This window comes from Pleurodeles waltl, chromosome 12 (genome assembly GCF_031143425.1).
Source record: "Pleurodeles waltl isolate 20211129_DDA chromosome 12, aPleWal1.hap1.20221129, whole genome shotgun sequence".
Taxonomy (NCBI): domain Eukaryota; kingdom Metazoa; phylum Chordata; class Amphibia; order Caudata; family Salamandridae; genus Pleurodeles; species Pleurodeles waltl.
Genome location: NC_090451.1, coordinates 104069831 through 104097501, shown reverse-complemented (window position 1 = coordinate 104097501; position 27671 = coordinate 104069831). Strand labels below are relative to the sequence as shown.

Here is a 27671-nt window from a genome sequence, read left to right as displayed (position 1 = left end):
TGTGATAGAGTCATTTCACCATGCCGATAAGTTTTGGTCCTATTCTCATCCTAGCCATCATACCAAAAAAGATAGCGCCAGTACACTCTTTTAATAGCCTTCTTGCGATCCTGGGAGATGGTTAGCTTTTTGTCTTCGTTGCTTCTGCTGTGCCTCAATAGGTGGAGGAACATGTGCTTATGGTTGCATGAGGCATGTCCTGGTATAAGGGCCACTTGATTTTTATGTATCAACACAGGTGCAATCTTTTTCAACCTATTAGTGAGGGCTTTGGCCAGGATCTTCATGTCGCACATGATAGATGATATTGTTCTATAGTTCCTCTAAATGGCGGATCTCTACCTGTCTTGGGTATCAGGGAGGTAAGTGCTCTATTACAGTCAGAGTGCAGACTACTCCTCCATGGCCTCCCTGAAAACCTTCTCCATAAGAGGGATCAACACTATGGCTGTTGTCTTGTAAATGTCTAGAGAGAAGCTGTCTTCCCTGTTGCCTTGCTGATTGGCATTGTCTTATCATCTTCTCTTTCGCTCTTGTTCATTAAGTGATTCTCATGCCGGCATGGGATAGAGAATTGGTCGTACATGTCTTTGCAGATGTCTCATCAGGGAGAGCCTCCGAAGTTTACAAAGAGGAGTAGAAAAAAGGTGAATTCTCTCGTTATATCCAGTGGGCAGGCACATCAGGTGTCACAGATGCTTTTTCAGTCTGTGTCCTTAAGATGTCACATGTTTATTTTAAAAAGTAAGCAATGCTAATGTCCTATCATCCGACGATCTGTGATAATATTCCTGAAGTTGCTCTCTTCAGGCCTCTATTTTTTGGCAGGACACAATATCTGTGCGGAAGATATAGATTTCTGATTCAGTTCTAAGAATTAATTGAATTGATGTTACAGCTTCTTTTTGTCCTCGGGTAGCTTGTGTCATAGAGTGTCGATCCTCCATTGCGTGGTCTTTGAGTGAGCATGAGCAACTTGTGTTTCTTTGTGTTTGATTTTATTTTGGCTTATTTATGCACATGTGTGTACCTGAATGTGTCAGTGCATGTCTGCGTAGAGTGCTTTGGTGTTCGAGGTTGACTTTGGCACATGAGGGCATATTTGGGCACATGGCGTGGTAATGTGGGGATAAGAGGCTGAAAAGCAGGATAAGGGGCCGTTTCTGGCATTTGAAAGTGGTACATGCAAACTTCAGTCTAGGCATGGGCATGGGAGTTTAAACCTTGGCATCTAGAACTTTTGTAGCACAGGATGGTTGTGGATGGACATATCAAGAAATATATGTGTTAGTACACGGGTATGATGGGTCAGACCTGGCCATATGAATCTATTCTGGCATGTGGTTCTCCAACATGTTATACTAGTATGTGCAAAACGATGAAGATGAAACATTACTGAGGTCAGATGCCTCTATCACGTTATAGACGTTACATGTTATTTAGTCTGTGATATTATTTGCAAGTCATGAACAGTGCTTTGTGGGGCCGTGTTATGGTTGCATAGCCAAGCACAACTTCAGTAGTTTCTGAGTTTAAATCGCAGCCATAACATCTCTTCGACTGAATTATGGGGGATTGTATAGTTTCTTTGCAGCAGCATTGTGTGTACTCTTTATTGGAGATCATAAGGTCTCTTTTTCAGCCTTTCGTCACTGACTAAAAGTGAATACAAAATATGTAGAAAGAGTTATAAAAGGCCACCAGACCCGCATCATATGCCTGTTTTCCTGACATCTGTCTCTTCAGAGTCCCCAGCTCTGTCAGTGCTCTCGCAATATAATTATATAACAAAGAGCAGTAGAATAGAAAAGCCCAGATAGCCACTTAGGTATGTTGCTGTGAAGTGAAGAACAGTAGAAAACAAACATGTTATTTAGAAAGAGAGGTCGGCCTAAGTGAGGCTGGGATGGGGCGTGCAAGAATGCAAGTCCTCCTTAAAGGTAAAACGTGGAAATGTTGCCTTAAGAAGGCCAGACACGGGTATGTATGCGGTTCTCACAATAACCTTACAATCAAAGATGCTGTTCTTTCACATATCAGTCTCATCTGTGCATTGTACCCTGCTCCAGGGAGGATGGCGGGGGGTTTGTTCTGTGCTCACACTGTGGTGCCTCCAGAATCAATGTCCACTCATAGAACGCGTCCTTCACCATAGAGTGACCATTAAATATCTATTCTGTGAGTGTCTCGCTAATTCAAATTCACCAGACACGTGGAACAAATCTCACCGTAAAATACAAATTATTTTGACTACTAGTTTAGATCGGATTGTTCACCTTAGTACAATGTAAACATCTGTATTATTATTATTTGAAACAACCATTCTCTCCCCTCACCTTTTAAGGGGGGAGGTGTTAGTGTTGTGTTGTTGTTTTTTCACCATAGGCAGCACGAGAGCACTTCCTCCAGTCATGTTAGAGACATTAACACTTTTCACAGGCACCCACAAGTGTTACATGTGTGTAAGTTGTGAAGCCAATCTGGATTCCGCATGAATCACAGCACAGAAACCACCCTGACCACACCCAGCGACGACATCAGAACCCTCCTCAACAAGGGAGAAGCAGCAGCCCTAATCCTTCTCGACCTCTCAGCGGCTTTCCACACCTTGATCTGTAGTGTAGCCATTTTTAATATAGCTTCATGCACGTTAGTTTATCATACTAGGCCGCTGTGCACTTTGCCCTAGATATATTTTATTCAGCTTCGCACTGTTATTTTACAATAACCAGTTTTACGGTCTTGTTTTAATTTCTTCTATCACACTGTTTACCTTAGTTCAGCACTGTGTTCTCAAATAATGCATTCTTGATCGCCCTGTGCTTCAGTCAAGGCTACAGTCTGGTACATTGCCGGTAAACGTGGTAGAAGTTTAGTCTCCAGTATTCGTAGAAAATACACTTCTCCAGCATTGGATCTTTCATAGATTCACATGCTTGAATCATCCCCGTCGTCGAGGTGGGAGCCTCACGGTAAGTTTAAATACATAAAGCAGTAAGTCAATAAAAGTAAAACAAGTAGGCCCCAATAGGCCTCCTAGAGTATTTTACAGTCTATCCACTTTGTTTTGTGAAAAGACCCAAACTTCAGTATCAACCAATCAGGATTCAGCCCCTCCCAAACACTCCCAACAGAGGCTGAATTCCCTCAGATTTTCTACCGCACGTCGTGTGAAGGGAGTCTCCCTGAGCTCTGCTCAGTTTTTTCTTTATTTCTTACTGAAGATTGTTTCTCTCAGGAAACTAGCTCTACAGCTTTACCATGTCTGAAAAGGCAAAGAAGGGTCTGTTCAGAGACTGTGACAATTGTGGGAAGAAGAGACTGCATGTTGATGACCCCCACAAGAAGTGTATCTACTGCCTCCATCCAGACCACAAGGTGAGAGACTGCAAAATCTGTCGCACCTTTAGTCAAAAAACCCTCAAGGACCGTGAGGGTAGACTTCTCTTATGGCTCCAAAAACAGAAAGCCATAGAACATCCTTCCTCAGACGACAAAGCGTCATCACAGGCTTCTCGCCCTCACAAAAGAACAGGTGAGAGAAGTAGAGGGTCTGATGAGCCACCAAGGAAGGAAGGCAAAACAAGTCTCTACTTAGACTAAAAAGGATGTTTCCCACACAGAGACACTAAAACATTTGCCAAAAAAGGTTCAATCAGAGCCTACTACGCCTTTGCTTCGGAAAAGCACCTCAAAAAAGGCATCCCTGTCTCTGTCACCCCAAAAAGAGCCAGAAAAGGTCTCTTCAGGTAAAAAACAACCGTCGACGACGGTGTCGACGGTAACATCTACTACTGTATCGTCGACGTTCACAACAGCGGTCTCACCGATGATTATGACGTCGTCGCCATTATCGTCGACGACAATAATTACGGCAACATTTTTTAAGAAAGCTTCGTCGGCAACCACATCGTCAACGGCGGAGGCCTCCTGGGTTCACCAATCTACCAGGGCACTCCCATCTACGAAGAACCTCTCAATGAGGTTTAAAAAGGCACTGCCGACGACGCCACCTACAGACGATCCGTCTATGAAAAAGGGCCCGTCCACGAAGGGCCCGTCAACGAAGGGCCCGTCGACGAAGGACCCATCGAGGAAGGACCCGTCAGCAAAGACGCCATCAGTGACGGAACCGTCGACGAGAGAACCGTCGACGAGACAACCGTCAATGAGAGAACCGTCGACGAGAGAACCGTCGACGAGAGAAACGTCGACGAGGGAACCGTCGGCGATCATATCGTCCACAGCACTAACAGTGTGTAAACCATCGACCTACTTGGATACTTCGCCGCACCATTCTTCATATCAGCAGGACGACTCCACCAGGTTCTTACCCCTTTCACTTATTACCATGGGGGACAAGGCATCTAATATCCTGCCAATGCATACCTCACCAAGTAAAGTGTTGCCATACCCACCACAACATCTTTTAGATGATGATGACGATGATGCATACTTTCAAAACGACGGAATGTTTGGGGCAGCTAGTAGCCCATCCCAACTCAATGTCAAATGCCAAGAGTTTGATGATGAGGAGGATCAGCATTACCAGCCTAGTTATGCCTCAACATCCTATCCACAGGCAGAACAACAATCGCCCCTCGCCATGCCTAGCACACAAGTAGCAGATCTACAATATATGTTGAATGACTACTATAAAAGGTTTCCACCATCAACTCAGACCACGCCACCTAGACCTGAAAGCTACCAGACACCTCGGCGAACCCACACTACTAATCTTTCGGAAACACCACAGGCTAGCATACCGGTAAGTAGCCAAACTCAGGAAGCTCATCCCTCGTCAGACGACAAAAGGGAAGAGGGTGAGCTAAGAGATTCGGCCGCTAGTGAATGGGATGATTATCTCGTCCCCACACCATCTCCACCGCCAGCAGGTCCGGTAGATTCTCCTCCAGAGGATATAGGAGGCTTTCATAATTTAATAGAGAGGGCGGGAAAACGTTTTGGCCTTTCGATTGTTTCTCATGAAACTGAATGTTTTTTGTATGACTTCAAAGAGCCATCAAAGAGATCGGTAAGAGCTATACCCATTGTAGATTTCTTATGGCAGGAGGGTTTGAAGGCAATGAAGAATCCGGCAACAGTGCCTTCACAAATGCCAAGACTGGAGAAAAAGTACAAGGCTCCAGATGATTCTCCGGCCTGCCTAATCTCACAGCCAAAACTTGATTCTGTCATATCACAGGCGGCTCAGCGACGTTCCAAAAATCCCTCCGCACCTATAGCGTCTCCCCCAGACAAAGAAGGAAGGAGATTAGACAATATCGGCAAAAAATTCTCCTCTGTTGCAGCGGTCACAGTTAAGGCGGCTAACTCCCTCTCCATCTTAGGAAGATATGACCGCCAAATGTGGGCAGACATGTCTGCCTTTTTAGATCTACTGCCAGAAGACGTCAAGGTGGAAGCAAAAAAGGTGTTGCAGGAAGGAGAAAGGGTTTCCGCAGAGATAATAGACAGCGCAATAGACATTTCTCTCACTGGCTTCAGACAATTAGCTGGCGCAGCAGTCCTGCGCAGGCAGGGATGGCTTAAGGCTACTTCATTTAGACCGGAAGTCCAGAGTCGTGTTCTCGACATGCCTTTTGATGGGGAAAGTTTGTTTGGGAAACATGTTGATGACATGTTGCAGGCTATCAAAACGGATACCGATACGGCAAAATCCCTAGGTACCCTGCAATATAAAAAACAACCTTTTCGTGGAGCAAGGGGAAGAGGAAATTACTCCTTTCGAGGTGGATGCCAACAATACAGATCCCAATATCAGTCTTCCTCCACAGGATCATGACACCAGTACCACCAACAACAGCAGCATTATAGGTTACCACCGGTCGCAGCTTACAAACATCCAGCTAGAGGAAGAGGACCTGCCAGAGGAAGAGATACGGGCAGAAAACAATGACCCGCCGATCATCTCAGCACTTCCCCACCCACCAATATCGAGGGTCGGAGGTCGCATCACTTCCTATTTCCCCCAATGGGAGGCTATAACGTCGGACAGATGGGTACTCGATGTAGTGGCCAGAGGTCATACTCTGGAATTCACACAAACACCACCAATTGTTCCTCCATCGGGCCCACCGCCTCCGAGGATGAACCAACTCCTCAAGGAAGTAAGAGTGATGCTGAGAAAAGGAGTGGTAGAACCAGTCCCTTTATCTCAAAAGAACAGAGGATTCTACTCCCGTTTTTTCCTCGTAAGGAAACCCTCAGGAGACTGGAGCCCCATCCTGGACTTGAGAGCACTGAACAAGTTTCTAAAGAAACAGTCGTTCAGGATGGTAACACTTCAAGATGTCCTGCGTCTTTTAAATGCTGGAGATCTGATGGCATCCCTAGACCTCCAGGATGCTTATTTTCATATCCCCATACATCGCAACCACCGCAAATTCCTAAGCTTCAGAGTGGGGAGCATGCACCTCCAATTCCGAGTTCTCCCATTCGGTCTCAAATCGGCCCCCAGAATCTTCACAAAAATGTTGGCTCCTGTAGCAGCACATCTCCGCCAGTCAGGTATCCAGGTCTTTCCTTACCTGGACGACTGGCTTATAAAGGCACCCTCAAAGTCGCAAGTAATAAGTCATATTTCCTATTGCCTTCAACTGTTACACAGCCTGGGGTTTGTAGTCAACTACCAGAAATCTCAGCTCCACCCCAAACACGTATTAAACTTCTTGGGAGCAATAATAGACACAGTCCGCAACAAAGCGTACCCATCTCACGAGAGGAAACAAAAGTTAACCTCCTTGGCAGACAGGCTCTCCAGAAAAAAGTTTGTTTCAGTCCGCATCTACAAATCATTGCTAGGGATGATCTCATCATGCATTCCTCTAGTCCCAGATTGCAGGCTCCATATGCAACCCCTGCAAGAGCAATTGGGCATACAATGGACCCAAATCAACGGTTCCTTCGAAGACAACATCCGCATAACGCCTCTAATGAAAAACCCCATGAGGTGGTGGGCGACTCTAACCAATTTGTCAAACAGACTGTCATTCCTTCTTCAAACACCCAGTTACATAGTAACAACGGATGCCTCTCTCGAAGGATGGGATGCACATTGCCAGGACCTGCAAATCAGCGGAACCTGGAATGCGAAAGAGGTTCAGCTCCACATCAATTACCTAGAACTCAAGGCAATACACTTAGCTCTAAAAGCTTTCTTGCCAAGGATACAAAATTCAAGTGTCTTAATCAGGACAGACAACACAACCAGCATGTTTTATCTAAACAAGCAAGGAGGTACGAGATCCCTACAACTCTCGCAGCTAGCACAGCAAATATGGACATGGGCCATCAAGCACAATATTTCACTCAAGGCGGAGCATGTGCCAGGGCAAATCAACGTTCTAGCAGACACCCTGAGCAGGACAGTGATTCCTTATCACGAATGGGAGCTAGACCAAAAAACTCTCAACAGCCTTTTTCTATTATGGGCAAACCGAACCTGGACCTATTTGCCACTCTCGAAAACAAGAAATGCCAGTTCTACGCAAGTTGGCTTCCCCAAAGAGGGTCGTCTGGGAATGCGTTTTCGATGAGATGGTCCGGAGTTTATGCCTACGCTTTTCCTCCGATCCCGCTCATTCCAAGAGTCATCAACAAACTGAAGACAGAGGGGTGTCGCTTTCTGTTCATATCTCCCAGATGGCCCAGACAAGTCTGGTACACGGAGCTTCTCATGCTCTCCGAACGGCCACATCTACGACTCAGACAGAGTCCGACTCTTTTAACGATGCACCAGGGACAAGTCAGACACCCAGATCCGTCATCTCTTCATTTGTCGGCTTGGCTCCTGAATACAATGAATACGTGAATCTGAACATTTCCCCGGAGTGTAGAGAAATCTTGGCAAAAGCTAGAGCTGACACTACTAATAAAACCTATAGACTTAAATGGAAACGTTTTTGTATATGGTGTGCAGCAGAAGATATACATCCTTTGTCCGCTCCTCCAGAACAGGTACTTCCATATCTCCTGCTCTTGGCAAAGTCAGGACTTTCATATTCCTCCATTCGGGTACATCTGGCAGCAATCTCCAGATACCGCAGATCACCACACAGAGTCTCTTTATGTTCCACAAGAATTGTCAAGCAATTCATGAAGGGCCTTTTTCGGGTCTTCCCGCCAGTTAGAAAACCTCCGCCATTATGGTCCCTGAATGTTGTGTTGATGCAGCTCATGAAAGCTTCTTTTGAGCCAATCCACAAAGCTGATCTAAAATTCATCGCATGGAAAACAGCATTACTGCTAGCCCTTACTTCAGCCAAAAGAGTCAGCGACATTCAGGCTTTCACTGTCAAACAGCCTTTCCTCCAATTTACAAACTCAGGGGTGATCCTGCGAACAAATCCTAAATTCATCCCAAAAGTTCCCTCAACGTTTCACTTGAATGAACCAGTCATCTTAAAAACCTTTTTTCCAAATCCGCAAACAGTAGCCGAAAAGACATTACATTCACTTTATATTAAAAGATGTTTAAAGTTTTATCTACAGAAAACGCAAGCCATCCGCCACTCTGATCAATTATTTGTAGCATTTGGCGGAACAAGAAAGGGGCACGCGGTGTCCAAACAGACTATAGCAAGATGGATTGGCCTGGCAATTCAATTCTGCCATTCAAAAGCAGGTAAACCGCTCCACACCAAAGTGAGAGCCCACTCTACGAGATCAGTAGCCACTTCAGCTGCACTCTTTGCAGGAGTGCCACTACATAGCATCTGTAGAGCTGCAACATAGTCCAGCCAGCATACATTTACAAGGCATTACTGCCTTGAGGAAACTAATAACGTCGATACAGCAGTGGGACAGGCAGTGCTGAGGCATCTATTTCGTTAAGGTGAGCCTCTTACACATCCCACCACCACACTCAAGGTATGTTCGATATTGGTTCTTACTCTTGTTAGTATCTAATTTTATATCAGTGTGGTTTACTCTTATAATGTGCTTCAAATTATTCGCTTTGTTATATTGTATTAACTTGTTGTAGACCTCAAAACAATAACAAAACAGATTGTGTCAAAATTTTCTGCCACACAGCTTTTCTATTGCTCTTCTGTTAATTTGGGTATATATATGTATATGTATATGTGTATATATGTATTTATATATATATGTATACAGATGTATAACTGGAGGCATAAAGCTGAACTAATGTGAGTTACATCACTTAAAGAATTACTATGAAATTGCAGTCAAGGTAATTCACTAATTAAGGGGACATTACTGCTCGTTACTCTGATTCAAGCATGTGAATCTATGAAAGATCCAATGCTGGAGAAGAAAATTAGTTACTTACCCGTAACTGTGGTTCTCCAGTATTGGTATCTTTCATAGATTCACATGCGACCCACCCTCCTCCCCTCAGAGGCTCCCCTATTATACAGCTATTAAACTTCACACTCCTACTAGAAAATATGAGGGAATTCAGCCTCTGTTGGGAGTGTTTGGGAGGGGCTGAATCCTGATTGGTTGATACTGAAGTTTGGGACTTTTCACAAAACAAAGTGGATAGACTGTAAAATACTCTAGGAGGCCTATTGGGGCCTACTTGTTTTACTTTTATTGACTTACTGCTTTATGTATTTAAACTTACCGTCAGGCTCCCACCTCGACGACGGGGATGATTCAAGCATGTGAATCTATGAAAGATACCAATACTGGAGAACCACATTTACAGGTAAGTAACTAATTTTCATCCTTACGTAGGGACATTTTCTTAGAACATCTGCGTGTTAGTTATAAAAACACTTCCTAGTCCTAGTATACGTCAAGAGGGAGATTCCGGCCAGGAACCTACAACTAGATGCTGAATGCCCCGTTGCAGATGCTGATGCAGATTACAGGCCTTTGCTCAGGTATGAGGGTTGATGTCCTCCTGGAGGAACCTGAAAGGCAGGCTTAGAGCTTCACATGCTGTGCTCGAACTATAACTTAGAGAGAAAATAATCTAGCGGCACTATGATAGCCTTATTCTTGTGCTTCACTCTCATCGTTACTATTTTAATCTTACTGTGTTGTGTAGTTCTGGTTATTGCAGCTCACGCTATGCTATCTAAAATGCAGTTGTTTTATTAAACCAATCTTTAAAACTTAAACTGCCTTTGTCATTAATATATGAGACCGTACTGTGTATGAGAGAACCGGTTGTGACCTGAGTGACCACGACTTCCCTGGGAAGTGCTAAAATGTCATGCGCTCGGCTGCCCAATTGGGAGAGATGAGCCACTGCTAGTTAGCCGGAGCAAAACCCAGATTTAGAGTGACAGGTGTCATCCACTGTGGGTCAGACTCAGTCCCCCACACTGTGAACGATCTTGCCGCTCAAAATCCATTAGTCTCATTAGGATAATGAGAGCCTATGCGACATGGCGCCACCAACGTTTGGTCAGGCTCTAATTTTCGGGTCCACCGGCATATCTCGGTCTCATTTTTATATAATGACCCCTCAGTTCCGTATATGGAGACGTCCGTGGTACTGAGGATTTCCACCACCGCCGTATAGGTAACCCTATTTTTCTGCAGGTGGTTGTTCAAGCTTGAACCTTAAAAGGAAAAAACCCTGTCTTGGTGTGCCTTCTCTGAACTCTTAGTGCTTTTATAATGGCGAATCCCCAGGCTGTACAAATAGCTTTTAACATGAGACAACCACTGACGACACATTTACTAGCACATGATCTTACAGCACAGGGAGGTCCAGTCATGTATGTGGTGGACGCCCACGCAGCCTATAGAAAAGAGCTGTTTTACTCTTGGGTCACATTTCCAGCAGTTGATGGGAACACAAATACATTTCATACATATACAGTTGCGAACGCGCCTGGGCAGTACAGGGCGTACGCATACTTAGAGATACCTCTATCTTATCAAGAACATAATAATTGGCTTGATGGCGCCCTACGCCATACAATATTACGAGTAAGGTTAGGTCCACTAAGTAAGGATGGTCATACCTGGCCTTTGTTGGCAACATATACACATCATCCTGCAGTTGCGAATATGGCGGTAGCTGAGGTTCGACGTTTATATATTGAGTTAACAGCAATATACAGACGATTAGTACAATTTGTGATGCAGACACTAAATACAAACCCAGCGCGTGCTGCTCCAGCACAACCACATGCAGTAACACCAGGTATAAATCCGGTGACTGTACACTCTATTATGGGTAAAGTCCCAGCCAAACGAGAGGAGACTCCATTTTGGCTAGCACAAAAAATTAATACGCTGGAGGCAGTATTTCCCCATACAGGACCTCAGGATAAACATAGAATATTAACTATGTGCTTGCCCTTTGGGATGGTTCCTACAGTTGAACACTGTAATACATGGGGCACAGTATTTGCCGCGCTCTATACAACGGCACACCAACGCTAGCCAACCTACCGGAAGTGCTTAAACAAATTCAAGATGAATACAGGGCTGCCCCGGCCCTAGATTTGGGAATGCAACTGATAGGCAACTTTGCCACAGTTTCTTCAATTATCCTAAGTAACCTTAAAGGGGAAGCAGTTGCACTTGCAGTGCGCATGCGTCTTCGTGACGTTCCGCAACAAGATCAGGAGCGAGAACTGCCTAAAATAATAGCGGAAACATATTCTAGTATCGGTCGAGATAGTCTTGGGGCTAGACCATAAAAACCTCAATTTCAGGATAAAATTAATAAAGACAATACTAAACAACAACCTGAGGGTAATAAGAAACGCTGGGAGAAAAAACAACAAACACCTAAAAAAGAAAGGGGAGAATCTCCACGAGTGGAGACCCCACAGAATAGATATAATCTCAGAAATAGAGAAAATATAAAAACGCCTGATAGATATCAATATACTGATACACGCCAATCTCGTTCCTTTCAGGACTCATCGGAAAAGAGAAATGAGAGAGGTGGGCGATCATAGCGGAGAACAGAGTACGTGAAACCGAGACAGTAATCACAACGCTCTTCGGAGGTTTCTGTTAAGAAGGAAGAGAAACCGGTACAACAAAAACAACAATTTAAAAAGAAAAAAGTGGCAGCAGTCTCAGTTACACATGCCACTCAGGAAGAGGGTTCTCTTGAAGAACAAGAAATGGGCTCTAGCACTGCTAGGCAGCGCGGCAGAGGTCACAATAGTTCGCCGGAATCTTCTAGAGCATCTTGAGGTGAAAACAACTGATGACTTTATACAAGTAGAAACAGCGGACATGCGTGCCTCCGGACCCGATAGGGTGTATAGAGTAACTTTACAATTGGAAGGAGACATTGAACGCACCATACACACAATCTTTTGGGACCGTGTAGTAAAAATATAAAACATTTTGTTGGCCGAACAAGATTGACCGCCTGATTTTGTCCGCGAATGCCCATAAGGAGAAAGGGTTATTAAACCTTCTTTCTCGCCCCTTGTTCCAGAGGAACTCGCTGAGTCCTATTCTGTAGAATGGGCTCTAGCACAAGCACCTGCGTTATATAGAAATCACATAGGGTGGGTTAAGGATTCTCCATACCATTTAATTCCCATTAAAGGTGAACCTCAGCCACAACCGCAGTATCCAATAAAACATGAAGCAAGGGCACCGGTGAGAGAGATACTAACGCAATTAGAATACCAGGGGGTGATTGAACCCTGTGTCTCACCGATGAATAACCCCTTATTCGCTGTAGCTAAACCGGACCATTCATACAGAATAGTCTTAGACTACAGACATTTAAACAGACATACACGTACATATGCTATACAAAACTCGCATAGCACTGCACTAATGAGCAACATTGTGCAGAAAAAATATAAAACGACTTTGGATATCTCGAATGGATTCTTCTGCCAGAATATAGCGCCTGAAAGCAGAGACTTGACAAGCTTTAGCGCACTAGGCTCCGAGAAAAAAATCTGTTGTTTGCCTCAGGGGTATAAGAACAGCCCAGGACTGTTTTTAGCTCGTGTGACTGCTATTTTACACAAGATAGACCCTGAAACTTTGTCATATGTGGACGATATATATCTCACGGATGACGAGTTACTACAACATTTAAGACGGGTAGCCCGCATTGTTGTAGGGTTTGCCAAACTCGGCTACAAATTTAACTTAAAAAAATCTAAAATTGCCTTCCTCAGCATCCTGTTCCTGGGATATGAGCTGTCGAATGAAGGGAAGAACCTAGCGCCACAATTTTTAGAAAAATGTGCACAATTGCAACCACCAAATACGATTAAAAAACTACAATCATTGTTGGGCTTTCTAAATTTTGGCAGAACATACATTCCTGATTATGCTACACGCATAAAACCTTTATATGAGTTAATACGTCCTGATTTTTCAAGCAAATTCTGGACAAGTGAGCATACACTTACTCTTCGAGAGTTACAGGCAGATATGCTAGCAGCAAAACATTTACATACACAGGACAGTAAGACACATTTGGTCATCAGGGTCATAGCTGGGGCCATTGGTTTTACATATGTCACATTTAATGAAGGTGAGACAGTCCCGATTGCATACAAATCACACCTGTATTCCGCTGCAGAACAACGCTTTGCACCCACGGAGAAAATTCTCACTGCTGTGCAGATGGCAGTTATTGAAGAAAGACCACTTGCCCAGGGAAAACGCATTGTTGTCATTTCTCCTCTTCCGGCCCTAGTGGATGTTACAAAAGCGGGCGTCCCGAATGCGAAAGCACTTCATCCGCGATGGATACAATGGGCTATGTCTTTAACAGCCACTGATGTAGACTACATTTTCGACCCAAAGTTACAAACTCAAGAATTTCTACAATATGAAGTAGAATATCCAGTTCCCGCTGACACCTTGCCTATTGATCAATATCATGTAGTCATGTACACCGATGGCTCTGCGCAACCAGCGATTGGAACTAAACATCAATATTCTGCTGCATGTGCGTTCGTGAGCGGCTATATGGAGGGGGAGAAATTCTGTTCCCAACATACCTATACACAGACCTTAGGGGATTGTACAGCACAATTGGCTGAGCTGAAAGCTCTACTAATGGCACTAGAACATACAGATCTGACACTGTTCACACTGATTGTTTGTGATTCATATTATTGCGTCCTGTCTTTTAATGAATACCTACATTACTGGCGCTTGAATGGGTTTAGAGATTCAAAAGGCAACACCATAAAACACAGACTCCTGTGGGGGAAGGTAGCACACCTGAAAGAGACGCTACCCAAAGTCCATGTTGTGCATACACTTGGACGCCAGCGCGTTGGGATACACGTTGCTGGAAATACTTTGGCTGATGAAGCCGCAAAGTCGGCAGTGGCAGTCGCCACTGTAGCTGCAGTGACTCGTTCGAGTTCCAAACCAGACACAGACATTATGGCTGCCATAAAAGCTACGGTTGATGGTACGCTTATCCTAAAGGATTTCCTAATAAATATCAATACTTGATGGGAAGTATGCTGAACGCTGAAGTTAAAATTCCAGGCGTAGGCATGGGCGACATCCCCAATAAAGATGTAAGACCACAATTGATTAAAGCAGCGCATGAAGGGGTGGCATCTGCACATGCTGGCGAGGCGGCTACAATTTCACTTTTGCAGGCCCGTTATTGGTGGCCTGGTCTCTATAAAGAAACTAAGCAGTATGTCCTTTGTTGTGACATCTGTCAACAAATTAAAGTTTCCACAGCTAAGCGACCGCTGCAGACACCCCTCTTAATCTCAAATAGACCATTACAATGTGTGTACTTGGATCATTGCGGTCCATTAACACCTGATACAAATATATACTAGTCGCTGTTGATTCTTGCTCCAGATTTGTGTGGGTGTGGCCACAACGCTCGGCTGACGCTCGGACTGTTATTAAAGATTTGCGAGTCTTTGTCGGTACATATGCAGTTGCGGCATTCCATTCGGACCAGGGCCCTGCTTTTGCCTCAAGGGCATTCAGGGACACCATGGCTTCATTGGGGGTCCAGCTCCAGTACTCGTCTCCATTTCATCCCGAGGGAAATTCTGTCGTGGAGTGATTAAACAGCAATTTAAAGTAATCCTTAACGGCCAGAGTCTTATGTACGGGTCGTAGTTGGCTAACCCACCTGTATGGAGTTCAGAGAGCACTAAATAACCTGCCTAGAAGGTCCCTGGGGGGTCGTACTTCATATGAGTGCCTGTTCGGAATACAAATGTTTGTTCCGGATCTTGATGGTCCTGGTGTGGAGGCGGCGGAAACACCTTTTGACATAAATGATTGTGTCACTGTTTTACAGGAATTACAGCAGTTCCGTGAAGATAACTCTTCTAAAAGTGCTGCCTCCACAGGAATTATGGATGTGCCAGTAACATCTACTGGCTGGATTCCCAGAGTTGGGGATCTTGTGCGTGAAAAGGTCGCAGTGAAAAAAGAATTTGGCGCTTCTTATCGAGCACCAGTCCCTGTGTTGGGGATACACGGTACCAGAACTGTTATTCTACCACCGTTGCCAGGTGCCAAAGAAAAGCGCTTTGTTTCCATTGACAATGTCAAGCTACAACATGTGGCTGATTCTACACAGCTGACCAAGAGGAACGTCCAGTAGTCCCCGAATCCCTCTCACTACTGGAGAAGAAGTTCCGCTTCAAGTTGTCTATACCAACACTGATACCTCTCCGAGCTTGGGGAGGGTGGATGATGATGATCTTGCATTGGTTCCACTAACAAGGAACTTAGAAACATTTGATCAAGTCACTATGACTACAAGCCAGACAGATGGTGCTGTCTACTGTCCACAGGAAACACCAACTTCTCCATTAACTACGGCAACGCCTTTTGCACAAACTGCCTCTGGTTACTTTGCCGACTACAACGACAGTCTATCGGACTCGTTTGCCTCTTCGACTGCTGACCTGTCAGGTGCACGTAAGCTGATACATCGCCTTAAAGTTTTTCCATGGAACTATGTATGGCTTTCCTTGACTGTCCTAGCCTTTCTGCTTTGGTTTGGTTTTGTCGTTACTTTCTTCTTGTTAATACATGGTCATTTTCTTCCCGAGAGATCAGCGGTTGAACAGGTGGAGGAGGTTCTGAAACTACACTTTTCATCACATAAGATTCGAAGAGACTTGTCTTTTGTGAACATTTCTGCAGTGCCAATTCCAGATGGGATTCTGTGGGACAAAGTAATGTTTGATATGTACGATCCCACTGAGATTATTCAATTACCGTATGTGTTAAAGTTATCTATGAACGATATAGTTATACCAGGCATTGTATCTGATGATTGGGATGTGAAAACAGTTGATTCAATGATTACAGAATTGCAATATTATACTGTCTATGAAAATGAAGATGTTTACCAGTTTGAAGACAATTATGGTGACATGTTTTGCTATAATTATTATGGGCACCACTTCATACATAAAGCGAGAAGTCCAAAAACGATATTTGATTATACACAATGGGAACATTGCCCAACTCCCCCGCAAGGGAGTTCAAAAACGTATTTTGAAAAATTTGCGTATTTTTCTGGGCATCATCAAAAAAATGCTGAGTCATAATATTTTAAGGTAACTCTGACAAGGGATAAACATATGTTATTGACCAACACGAAATTTATATATTCGGACTCCTTTGTTTCCAGGTTATCAATTGAGGGTTATGAATATTGGTCAAAGAATGTTGATTTGAAAAGTGTTTGTGGAACAAAAAATTGGCAGACCAAGGGTAGAGAAACGTTGTTTAGGGCATGTCTCATCCCGTTCAAATGATCTTTTTAAATGAAACAGTACAACAGACAAGTTGTTTGGGCTCAGCAATGATTAGAGAATTAACCATGCCCAGTATACGGGCCCCTGCTAAATTTAATAACTGGCAAAAATACACGAATGCAAAATTTAGTGAGCTTAATGAGTGGGTCCAGAATGGTACGTTTAATGCTTCACTGACATGTCCAGGCGGGTGGTTATTGTGGCCAATAGATACCAACGGGTGTCATCTACATTTTGTCACCTCTTCAGGGGGTTTCCGAACGAGTAGGTCAGACCCTCGCTATATATCACCAGAACATGCTGAAATCATTACAACATATAGTGTAGGAAACTTGTGCCAACAGAAGCTAAAATCATCCTCACTAGATGCTTTTAAGACACACCTCAGTCTCCTGTCTAACAACACTAACTTACAAGATTTTTTGTCAGGCCCAAAGATACCACGTAGGAAGCGTTTCTTGTATGAGGTATACAATGAAATATGGAAACTGTCACAACAAGAGGCTGCAGCCCGGTTAAGGCAGATAGATCAGGAAAATCTGAAAAAGGCATTAGCTGTTGTGGATAATGGGATTCACACCTTGTCTGACCGGATATATACAATTAACAACATTGCTTCTTCTGCTATAGACATTATACAATCGGATATGTCTTCTTTATATCATGGACAGAGTCAGACCAGGTCCATTATGCAGTTGGGTTGGACACTTCAGACATTGAAGGCGGGTCGCGTTCCATGGCAGCACATCAGTGCCAGGGAAATACTTTTTTCATTTAATTTGACGCAACAACAACTACTAATGGCTAAAAAGGAGGCGACTTATGTCATGCTTAACATTGAAAAAATAGAAAGATTGCCTTTTACCGTGGCCGAGATTCCTTCAGCAGAGTGGTTGATACACAGGGTTATTAATCTGCCTATTTCTACATTACAATTCACTTCTTGTTTGAAACATGTTCCAGTAGGCAGATATGAAAATTTGGGAGATAGTTACATCCATGAGGTGTGGGAGCTTCCCTTCTCGTACAAATGCCTCAATGGCATGAAAGAGGTCTTTCTTAGCGGCAGTGAATGCAAGACTTCAGTCAGCCATTCGATGATTTGTAAGCAGCTGTCCTTGCATGGGGTGTGTAATGCCTCGGTTGCGAATTTGGCTTGCTATCTGAAGGCTACACTACAGATCGAGAGACTTCATTAAATCAGAATTCAAAAGGACACCCTCAAAGGGATAGAGTCCTTCCCCAGCGGTAGAACACAGAGCAGCGTCCCTCACGGTTTATCCCTCAGCCCTATACTGTTTAATGCTTACATGACCCCTCCGGCCAACATTGTCATAAACCACTGACTAAACATTATCTCCTACACAGATGACACCCAGCTCATCCTCTATGTATCTGAAGATGCTTCCACCAGAAAAGCAAGCTTCCACCTGTGCATCACCAGCATCTCTGACTGGATATAAGTCAACTGCCTCAAGCTCAACACTGACAAAACAGAGGTACTGATCTTTGGGAACACCTCCTCACCATGGAACGACTCCTGGTGTCCTGCTGAACTGGGACCCTTTCCCACCCCCACGGACCATGCCCAGAACCTCAGCATCATCTTGGACTGCAAACTCACCATGAAGAGCCAGATCAACACAGTCTCCTCCACCTGCTTCCGTCCCCTGCGTATGCTCCGAAAGATCTTCAAATGGCTCCCCATCTCCACCAGAAGTACCGTCACTCAATCCCTCATCACCAGCTGCTTGGACTACGGCAACACACTCTATGCAGGAATTACCTCACACCTCAGTGGCCATATTCACACTTGTCCGCCCCAGACGCACACACATCACCCCTCGCCTGAAGAAACTCCACTGGCTCCCCATCCACAAGAGATGCTGATTCAAGATTCTGATTCATGTCTACAAGGCCCTACACTACCAAGGACTGGCACACATCAACCACAGCCTGAGCTTTCACCAACCCTCCAGACTCCTACGTTCAGCCTCCCTCTACGTTGCCCACACCCCATTGAAGCAGCAGCGGTGGACGCTTCTCTTATCTCACTGCAAACTCCTGGAACAGCCTCCCCCTCCATCTCTGGACTTCGCCTTCTCGTCAGGAGTTCTGAAGGGGACACAAGACCTGGCTTTTCAACAGATGCCTCCAGAACACATGGATTTCAATGCCTGGAAGCCCTAGTGAGGGATTAGTGCACTCTACAAATCCTAATTGATTGATGGATTGAAGACAGTATTGGAAGGGACGGATGCGAGCTGTGGTGGTGCTGCTCCAACCCACCTGCCCAATTCTTTTGCAGATAGTGTCTTAAGTGAGAGAGATACCAAGCACACTGTGAAGCACTATTTCAAGTACATGCATGTGAATATGATTACTTAATTCACCAACAGCCACCGCCCTTAAGCAACCCCTGCTTTTTACATGCCCCAAACTTCTGCATAAATCTGCCAGGTCAGAGGAAATGTGATGTCACCTACATCCTGAGGAATCTAATCTGGCCTCCTCTTCACCCATAGGCTTTGCATCATTCTTAAGGCTGCCACTCTGAAGAAGCCAGGCTACTTGGGCTACAAGCTGTCCACAATGGGTAGGTGCAGACCCCACCAGGGCCAAATCCTGGCTCAGTTTCAAACCCAGAATTGTCACAAAGAAAACACAGGTAAACACACCTTCTCATTGATAGTATATGGGTGCAGACAGCATAACAAAACACCCCCTGGTTTAAATCTACCCCCAATTCTGCATTTCAGGAAGGAGTAAAAACTACCTGTTTGGACAACTCCTTCCCTAACTCACCTAAATGTGTCTGGCTGGCAAAAGAGGATGTTTTAGGGACCTAATTCTGTGAATATACCTCTGGTCCTCGAGGTGCAATGCAGATGTGTGTATTTGTATGTTGTTTAGATAGCGCGTCTTTTGCTAGTTTCATTGGTTTCTTGGTTGTATTAGCTGAGCCAATATAAAGACTGCTGTTTGCTGTTTGTGAGTTGTCTAAATGGAGATTCTTCTTCAAGAGGATGGGACCTGTGACCTTCCACCAAGCCTGTGTGGTTCTTGCATTTTGCTTTTACGGTGCATGTCCGTGTCTCCATGTCCTAGTGTGAGTCACCTGCCATATGTATTTCATCAGTGGTGTATTCCATACACTACTGCTTGTGTTTTCCAGAGCTCTGACTGGGTAGTTGAATGGGACAAAGCCTTTTTCCTGCCTTGTCCTGATCCCTAATTAGCATATGTAAGAACTAGGAGCTGCAGAAAAGAATAGCTTGGGACTGCTGACTGCACGCCCCTTCTTTCACTAAGAATTTCGGGGACTGTTGAAGACATAAAATGTCAGTCGGTTCTCTGAATCTTTTTCACTCGTGGGTTTCCAATAGCCTCTGCTATGAATTGAGATGAGTGGTACAGATATTGCAGGACATCTTTAGAGTGGGTTAGACCAGTCTTGCTCCTCCATCAAGCAGAAAAATGGGAGAATGAGGTAAGGTTGCTGGAGACAGAAGAAAGCTCTCTCCACCCACAACAGGCAGATCCCTTGGGGTGGAGAGAAGAATCTTTGCTGGGTATCTTCTAGCAAGGAGTTTCTTCTCCACCCCACGGGCTCTTCCAGTATTCATTCTACAGTCCTCTCAGTAATTTGAGGCACTATCAGTGACTTCTCTACTCATTTTCTATGAAGACAAACCTGCTTCAAAGTCAGGTTTTTGACAGCGCTTCAAGGGGGTCCCAACCCAAGCCCTCAAACACAAACAGAAGCCTAAAAACACACTGAGGTGAATCATTCCCACGGGGACCATAGACTCTTTCATGGTCTTTTCAAATTAAACCCTCTTCCACTAAATTGTATATTGACCAGTGCCCATCTCCTAAAGCTAATAGGCAATCCTATTAATATAGTAGACCTATCTGGCTCTCCATCACAGAAGCACGGCTTTCCAGCTAATTTATCAAACACTGAGAGCTGAAGGGAGACAACATCCTAGAGTATACTCTCATTGCAATTACTAAATGACATATTTATCAGTACTCTATGAAAATGGCAGTGAAATACTAACTTAAACTCATCAATTGGAGGGCCATACATCGGGCAGTAGTGTCATGGTTTCTCCTAAAACAGTTCAGTAACACTCTATGTTCCTGTTTTAAAAGGACAGTGGGCACTCACCCACCCTTAGGTGGAATCCTGCATCATAAGGCAAGCTTGTCTTGCACGTCACTGACTTGTCGCATAAGTGAGTTCAGGCTTGAAAAACAAGGTAATTCCTGTGAATATATTGTCAGTGTTTGTGGGAACATAAAACTCTATCATTGAAAACTCCCCTGTGCTAAAAAGTGTGAGGAACAACCAAGGCTATATATAAAAGTACCTCTTGGCTAACTTGCAACTTTTTTCTGGTCGCCGGGTAGTAAAGTTTAAAAACAGAGGATGGTAGGAGTCCAGGGTAGATGGTGACCAGTTGACATCTGGTCTCCTATCCCTGCTGTATCCTGAGAAGGAAAGAGATACCAGGCTCGTGGATATCTAGAAAGGGCTGCTATGTAGATTTGACGATCGAGAATACCCTGGACTTAAAAATAGTTCATAATACAACAGCATAATTTTGTCCCTACCTCTTGCAATGCTAATTGTTGTTGTATTGCCAGACTTAATGGAGTTAAAGCCTATAATGGTGGCAGTTAGTGGCAGTTGGTAATGTGGTTGCGACACAAAGTTGAAAGGTCACTACTACCCAGCAAAGATGAAACCAACAACTGTGGATTTGCTGAAGAGAAGTCGTTGGGTGAGAAGGTGTAACCCTGGGTGCTACTTTGGGTGTGACCTTCGGAAGGATGTTCTCCTCGCTCTGGACCCCTTGCTAGAGGAGGGGCAGAAGTACAGGAAAGTAGGAGCCGGGTGAGAATTAACAGCATGCCCGCAGTTGCCAGTGCAACTGAATTAAAAAGACTCACTCCAGCAAAAGAGCACTTAGGTTCAATGGACTATCCCTCAGCTTCTTTCTCTGATGGAGTTCCTATTGGATGCAAAACCAGAAGAGGCAGCACTGGTGTGATGTTGGAGGCTTAAAAACTGGCACCAGAGATGGATTAAACTTAGATTCAACATAGTAACATTGTGGAAACCCCCAATCAAAGAGATACTTCTTAGAAGGTTTGGGTATGCAATAATAGTAACAATGCAAAGCCTGCTGCCTGCTTCGTTGATGTGTGCACTGTGCATTTCTCATGAGCAATTTAACTAATTTGAATTCATTAAGTTTTGATTTTGCTGCATATGTAACTGAAATCATGTGGACTAAAGCTAAGCTAAAGGATTCAAAGGTCTCATGTTCTGATAACGTTACAACATCAAATAGTAGGTTGAGGCTTTGTCATAATGATAAGAATCTGCAAATAATTTGAACATCATTTTTGTCACATATCTCTGACACCAAGAGATAAGCTATAAATGATTAGGATCTAAAGTCAAGTGCTACTGGAACTCTTTAACACTGTAATTCAGATAAATAGCAACAAGAAAAAAGGAGAATGAATTACTGGTGTGTTAAAAAGTACATCCACTTAACTAAAAGTGGGGTGACTGATAAAAATAAAAAATGCAATAAGGGCCACAAGAAAATATGGCAACAAACACTATATGTAAGTGAAATGAGAATTGGTCAACAGTAAAGCAGATGTGTTTGGAAGGGTGAGAACTGAGGAGTCACATCCCATTGTCTCACAAACAGAATCTCTGTTCAGAGAGAATTCGCTTAAATCTACTGAAAGAGACGATCCCAGGTTTGATACATCTGATGATAAACAGAGAGCTGAGAAAGAAAGAGAGCCTCCTTTGGTGGAGATATATAATCTTCTTCTGCCCCACAAAACAGATGCACAATCTCACCATGCAGAAATTATGTCTGATCATTTGAAGACTTGAGCTTCTGCGAAAGCAATTTTAGATTAATTTATCACTGATATAAATCTGATTGATGAGCTTGAAAAAGAACAGCTGAAACAGAGGAAGTGATACCGAAATATGGCAGCAGCCGTGAGACTACAAACATTCAAGACCTACATGCAAAGGTGGAAGACTTGGAAAGCAGATAGCAGTACAATATTTTGAGTATCGTTGGTGTGAAAGAAGGACCGTAAAGGTCTGTTCCGTGTAAATTTATTGTTGGATTATTTCAGAAGGCCTGTCCTGATCTTGATGACTGGATTTTGATTTACACATCTAACATTCTCACTGCTCTTCATTTCAGAATGTCTTTAACCATGTCCAAGCCCATGTGCCATTTTGGTTTATATTGACAACTTTTTATTATGGCAGGCAATTTACTGAAAAGCTTGATTCTATTCTCCCATCAATGTTGGGGAAACAATATGTTTATGAGATGTGATTTTTAAAATTAGCTTGTTAAACAAAGATAGAAGATGTGCAAATTGGTCTCACCTCAGCTGAATTATGGGGCACGCATTTTTTCCAAAAACCTTCTTGTAGCAGGGTTCACTTTCCTGTTTACAATGCCCTCATTGTCTTGGTTCTTCCTATATCCCGATAGTGGTCCTGATGGGGAAAAAAGGCACCAGCATCAAGAAAGAAAAAAAAAAGGAATTGTAAGAAAACTGCCTTTCCCCCATATTTTTGCCCCCTAGCTTTTGATTTTTACTTTGAAAATGCATCCGGCCTGCTGTCCAGACCTTAGTGCCAGTGTTCATTCACCTTCTAAAGTGATAGGTTGAATTGGATACCCCCAATTAGCATGTGCTGACTTACTTATAAGTCCCTTATATATGGTACCCAGGTACCAAGGATATGTAAGGCTGGCTTTCCACACAAGAGCGGCAGCACTGGTTGTGCTACTCTGTGTGTAACAAAGTGAAAACATGACTTTCAGCTGCCATTGCAGACTGAAGAAATTGTGAATGCACAGCAAACTCAACTTTGGCATTACCACTAATGTCCACTAACTATATAAATAAGTCTTCTCTAATGCAGGCCTATAAAACCCTGTGGCAGGGAGCTGAATATTGTTAGGATAGCCAGTTATTTCCTGATAGGTCTATGGAACAAAGCCCTAAAGTTTTTCTGTTTGCTGAGGTTGGTTAAGTAGCCTTATAAGGTAATCACAGAGTTAACGGTTGGCACTCCAATGTGTCTAACTTCTGACAGAGGCTACCTAACCCTGACATTTTAGGTATCAGTTTAAAGTGGACATCAAGTGCAAGTCAATGGTATAGTCAATATCTGTGTCCACTTTAATGATGGCCACTTTGCTGAAAGTTGCCATACATTGACCCAGCTAGTCAGTGGTTTCAGAAAGGCACAGGGACTGAGACAGTTCTCTGCATGCTAGAGGAGAGGTGTGAATGACTCCCAGGCTGGGAACAGAGGCTGTTGCCACACTGGAAGTGCAACCTCCCATCCACAGGACAAGCTGCAAAGGGTGTTAGGCCTAAAGGCGGGCATCAAAGGGTGATGCCACCTTTGAAGGGCCATTGTGACAACATTCCCAAGCAGGAAGCCCTTTGTTTCCTCTAGACAGGGTAGAGCTAGGGCAAAAAGGGGGAAACCGGTTATTGAGCCAGTTTTCCATGGGCGTGCTGCCCATGGTAGTCACACCCCCAGGAGTTGGCTACTGAGGTCCTCACACTCGAGGAAGACTTCAGCCATGTTGGTTGTGGTGTGCAAAGTGCACTCTGGGGTTGCCAGATTCCACACATCACTGGAACTGTGTCACCAGGTAGGAGGGGACCTACTAGCCTATTTGCTAGTGACTGCATTCACCCTTAGGGGCACCTTACTGGGATATATTGGGCACCCCTGGCACCTGAGATTTTAGTACTTGCTGGATTTGGACCAAGGACAAGAAGAAGACCACTGCACTCGTTGGAAGCACACAAAGAGACACTCCGGTGTCGGAGCAACTGCACTTGCTGCACTTTGGGCCAGTGGAGCTAGGACCCTGTTCTGCATGCATGGCCTGGGGGAAACGTTGATTGTTGGCCCCAATCCAAAGGGTCAGTTGGCTGGCCCCGCAAAATGGCAGTGGGGATATCAAAGCTGGAAGAGACAAAGCTGCATTCCTGGTAGCCACCACAGCTGTTTTGCCACTACCGGATGCAGGTTTCTTCAACAGACAATTTGTGAATAACCAAAAGTTGAACTTGAGTCTGCTGGAGCCATGGGTCCTGGTTGTGACTGGATTCATCCACCCCAAGGGACACTTGCCCCACCAAAGATTTGCACTAAAACCGCTGTGTTGCAGGAACATAAGGTCTGCATAGGAAGCCTTTTGATCCCTGTATAGGGGACCTCGTGGGACCCCCAAGATCCATGGCCGGAGTCACTCCTACTCCCCTGTGAACTGAGGACTTGACCGGATTTCACCCCCATGGACCCCACACCATCTGGAACACCCATTGAGCATCCTTAGGCCTGCATGTCTCAACATCAGGACCACACCTTAGAAGTGAATGGCGGTTGCCCTGTAAAGTTTGGAACTTGCTTCAAAGATGCTCTGGTGGCCAGGTAACATCCAAATGGTTTCTTTCTAGACTCCTAGACCTCTGTCCTGTAAGATTTGGTCACCCAACTCGGTATAACAAACTTTTACAAACTTTTCAAAAGTTTTGACTTGCCAATGCTTGATTGCGCTTGATGTTAAACCTTTTAAATGCTTTAAAATTCATGTTTCCGCAACCCTTTGGTGGATTTTAGTCATCAAGGACTCTAAAACGTCATAAAGATATGCACTATTTTTATAAATTGGTATTGCGTCTCTTACTTGTTTGGTGACTTTCTTATTTCACTGTTTGGTGTTGTTAATCGATTTACACATTGTTCCTTCGCTAGGTATTGGTGCTTTGTACCATAGCTACCAACAGGTTGAGCTGTGGGTTAAGCAAATAACTCTGCCTGGGCCCACAGAGATAAGGTTAGTGGTCAGGAAAGGAGGACAACTAGAAAAGAAAGGAGGGCTAATGAGGTTTGATCTACAGAAGCAGGATGGAAAGACCCAGAGAGAGGAGAAGGCTCTTGGCCCAGGAGAGGACGAGAGGACTGGTGGTGCTGCCACAACGCCAAACCAGGATGGGACGTGCACAAGGGAAGAGAAGGCAGACAGCTTCCGAGAAGAAACCACTGAACATACAGACAAGTGGACAGAGGATTGGTGGATGCCTCACTGTGCCATTGGAGACAGTATTATTGGCACAGACCAGCAAGACTGTGCTTGGGCAAGGTAGGTTTTGGGAAGTGGGAAGGTGGTGCACATAGTGGATAGGGAGATGTACCTGGAAAGGTAAGGCTCAGCAATGGGGAACGGGCAACTGGAGACTCAGAAACTGTAGTCTTTATGAGAAGTCCTGAAAACTCTAAAACGCTAAATAACCTACTCAGAAATGGAAACCCTGGAAATGATAAAAGTACATATTTCTTTCCTGAGGGGAGCTAGAAGTTACCCTTTCTCCCTGATAAAGAGTGCTGTAATTTATGTTGTGATTTTCCACAAGAGTGACCACGTCTAGAGGGGGAGGGACTGTAGAAATCTAATAAACTCCTGGACTAGGAGACAACACTTGAAAAGCCTGTGTATACATAGTTTTGATGGTTTGTACTTTATGTTTTTTGAACATAAAAACGTAATGATGGGAAAAATAAAAAGAGAAAAAGATGAAAACAAAAATCAAAGGGAAGAATTTTTAGTTGCTCATTCTTCTGTCTAATTCGTCCCATACTTACATGGACTTTGGTTATTTTAATTCTCAGTGGAATGCCTGGATGGTGAACAGGAACAGTATCTAAAGGACAAAAGAAAAACTGGGAGTTAAAGATAACTTTATATGAACTCTACCAGATATAATATCGAAATTACATTTTGTTTTAAGATATAAAAATAACATTTACTTCTGTCTTGACACAAGTTTACTTGCTTAATCAAAACCCACCCCACAAGTGGTGTCAGAAGTATAATCCTAGGAGCTCATAATGGAGCCCATAATTTACCAGCTAGCTGAAGATCCTTGGAATGACTGCTCAGCAAGAGAGAGAGTATGCCACAAACTCTAGAGACTCACCCCCAAGAAATTAGTCATGTCTCTGCTTTGTGAAAACCGGTGGACATTCTGGCTCAATAGAGGAATAATACTAGTATGCCATCTTTAGTTTTTTTAAACTATATGACTGGAGAGAACCCCAATTTGTTTTTGTGTTTTTTAATGAACGTCTAAAGAATAGTCCAAAGTGTGGTGTGGTCTACCAAAAGATGCAGTCAGCACTTAGCTCCACTCCTAATGGATAAACTACAAGCAGCCTACCAGGCTGCCAGTCCTTGGGGTACAATCTCATATGGCAAAGTAGGGAAGAGTATCCTGGAAAGATTAGGAATAGGTGCAGTCCAGATATGAAAGTGTTGGCGAACTGTGCAAAGCCTTGTACTGTCACATTAAAGACCTAGTGGATAAGTGCCTCAGACCAGAATATGCTCTGAAGTGGATATCCCAAAGAAAATTTATTTAGAGCAATTTTTAAATGTTCTTAGCCTCCGGTACAGACGTGGGTGAAGCGTGTGAAGCAAAACAATAACTTAACTTTAAACTCTGCTATCAAGATTGCCTCTTATTTGTCATTGGTTCACTGCATTAGAACTAATAGGGAGGAAATTTCTAACAAAGGAAGAGCTGCTGCCCTGAATAAACCTCATAGACACCTTCCATCCCAAACAATTGAACTAAATCCCTAAATTTGATACTTAATCTCTTCTTCAAGTTGCTGAAATGATAGAAGAACTAGAAAATCAAATGCATTACTGCTTTAGACTTTGAACCTTTGAACCACGAGACAAGGAGAAAACTTTTTTCTCCACCCCTGATGGTTTGTGAAGTGTTGCCATATGGCCTGTATGGGGTGCCACGACTTTCCAAAGACTTATGAACGTTCTAAATCTTGACCTTAAGGCTTGCTAA

At 43.9% G+C, this 27671-nt stretch overlaps 1 protein-coding gene across 1 annotated transcript in view; it reads right to left on the bottom strand.

The window, feature by feature from the left end:
• The window catches only part of LOC138268169 (lysophosphatidic acid receptor 6-like), a 65499-nt gene that overhangs the window by 15286 nt on the left and 22542 nt on the right, over positions 1 to 27671 (bottom strand). Inside the window, exons 2-3 of the mRNA XM_069217587.1 lie at positions 26449 to 26507; positions 23158 to 23271 (exon numbers count right to left, since the gene is read on the bottom strand). The gene's annotated coding sequence lies outside the window, so the exon portion shown is untranslated. The remainder of the gene's footprint in view (positions 1 to 23157; positions 23272 to 26448; positions 26508 to 27671) is intronic.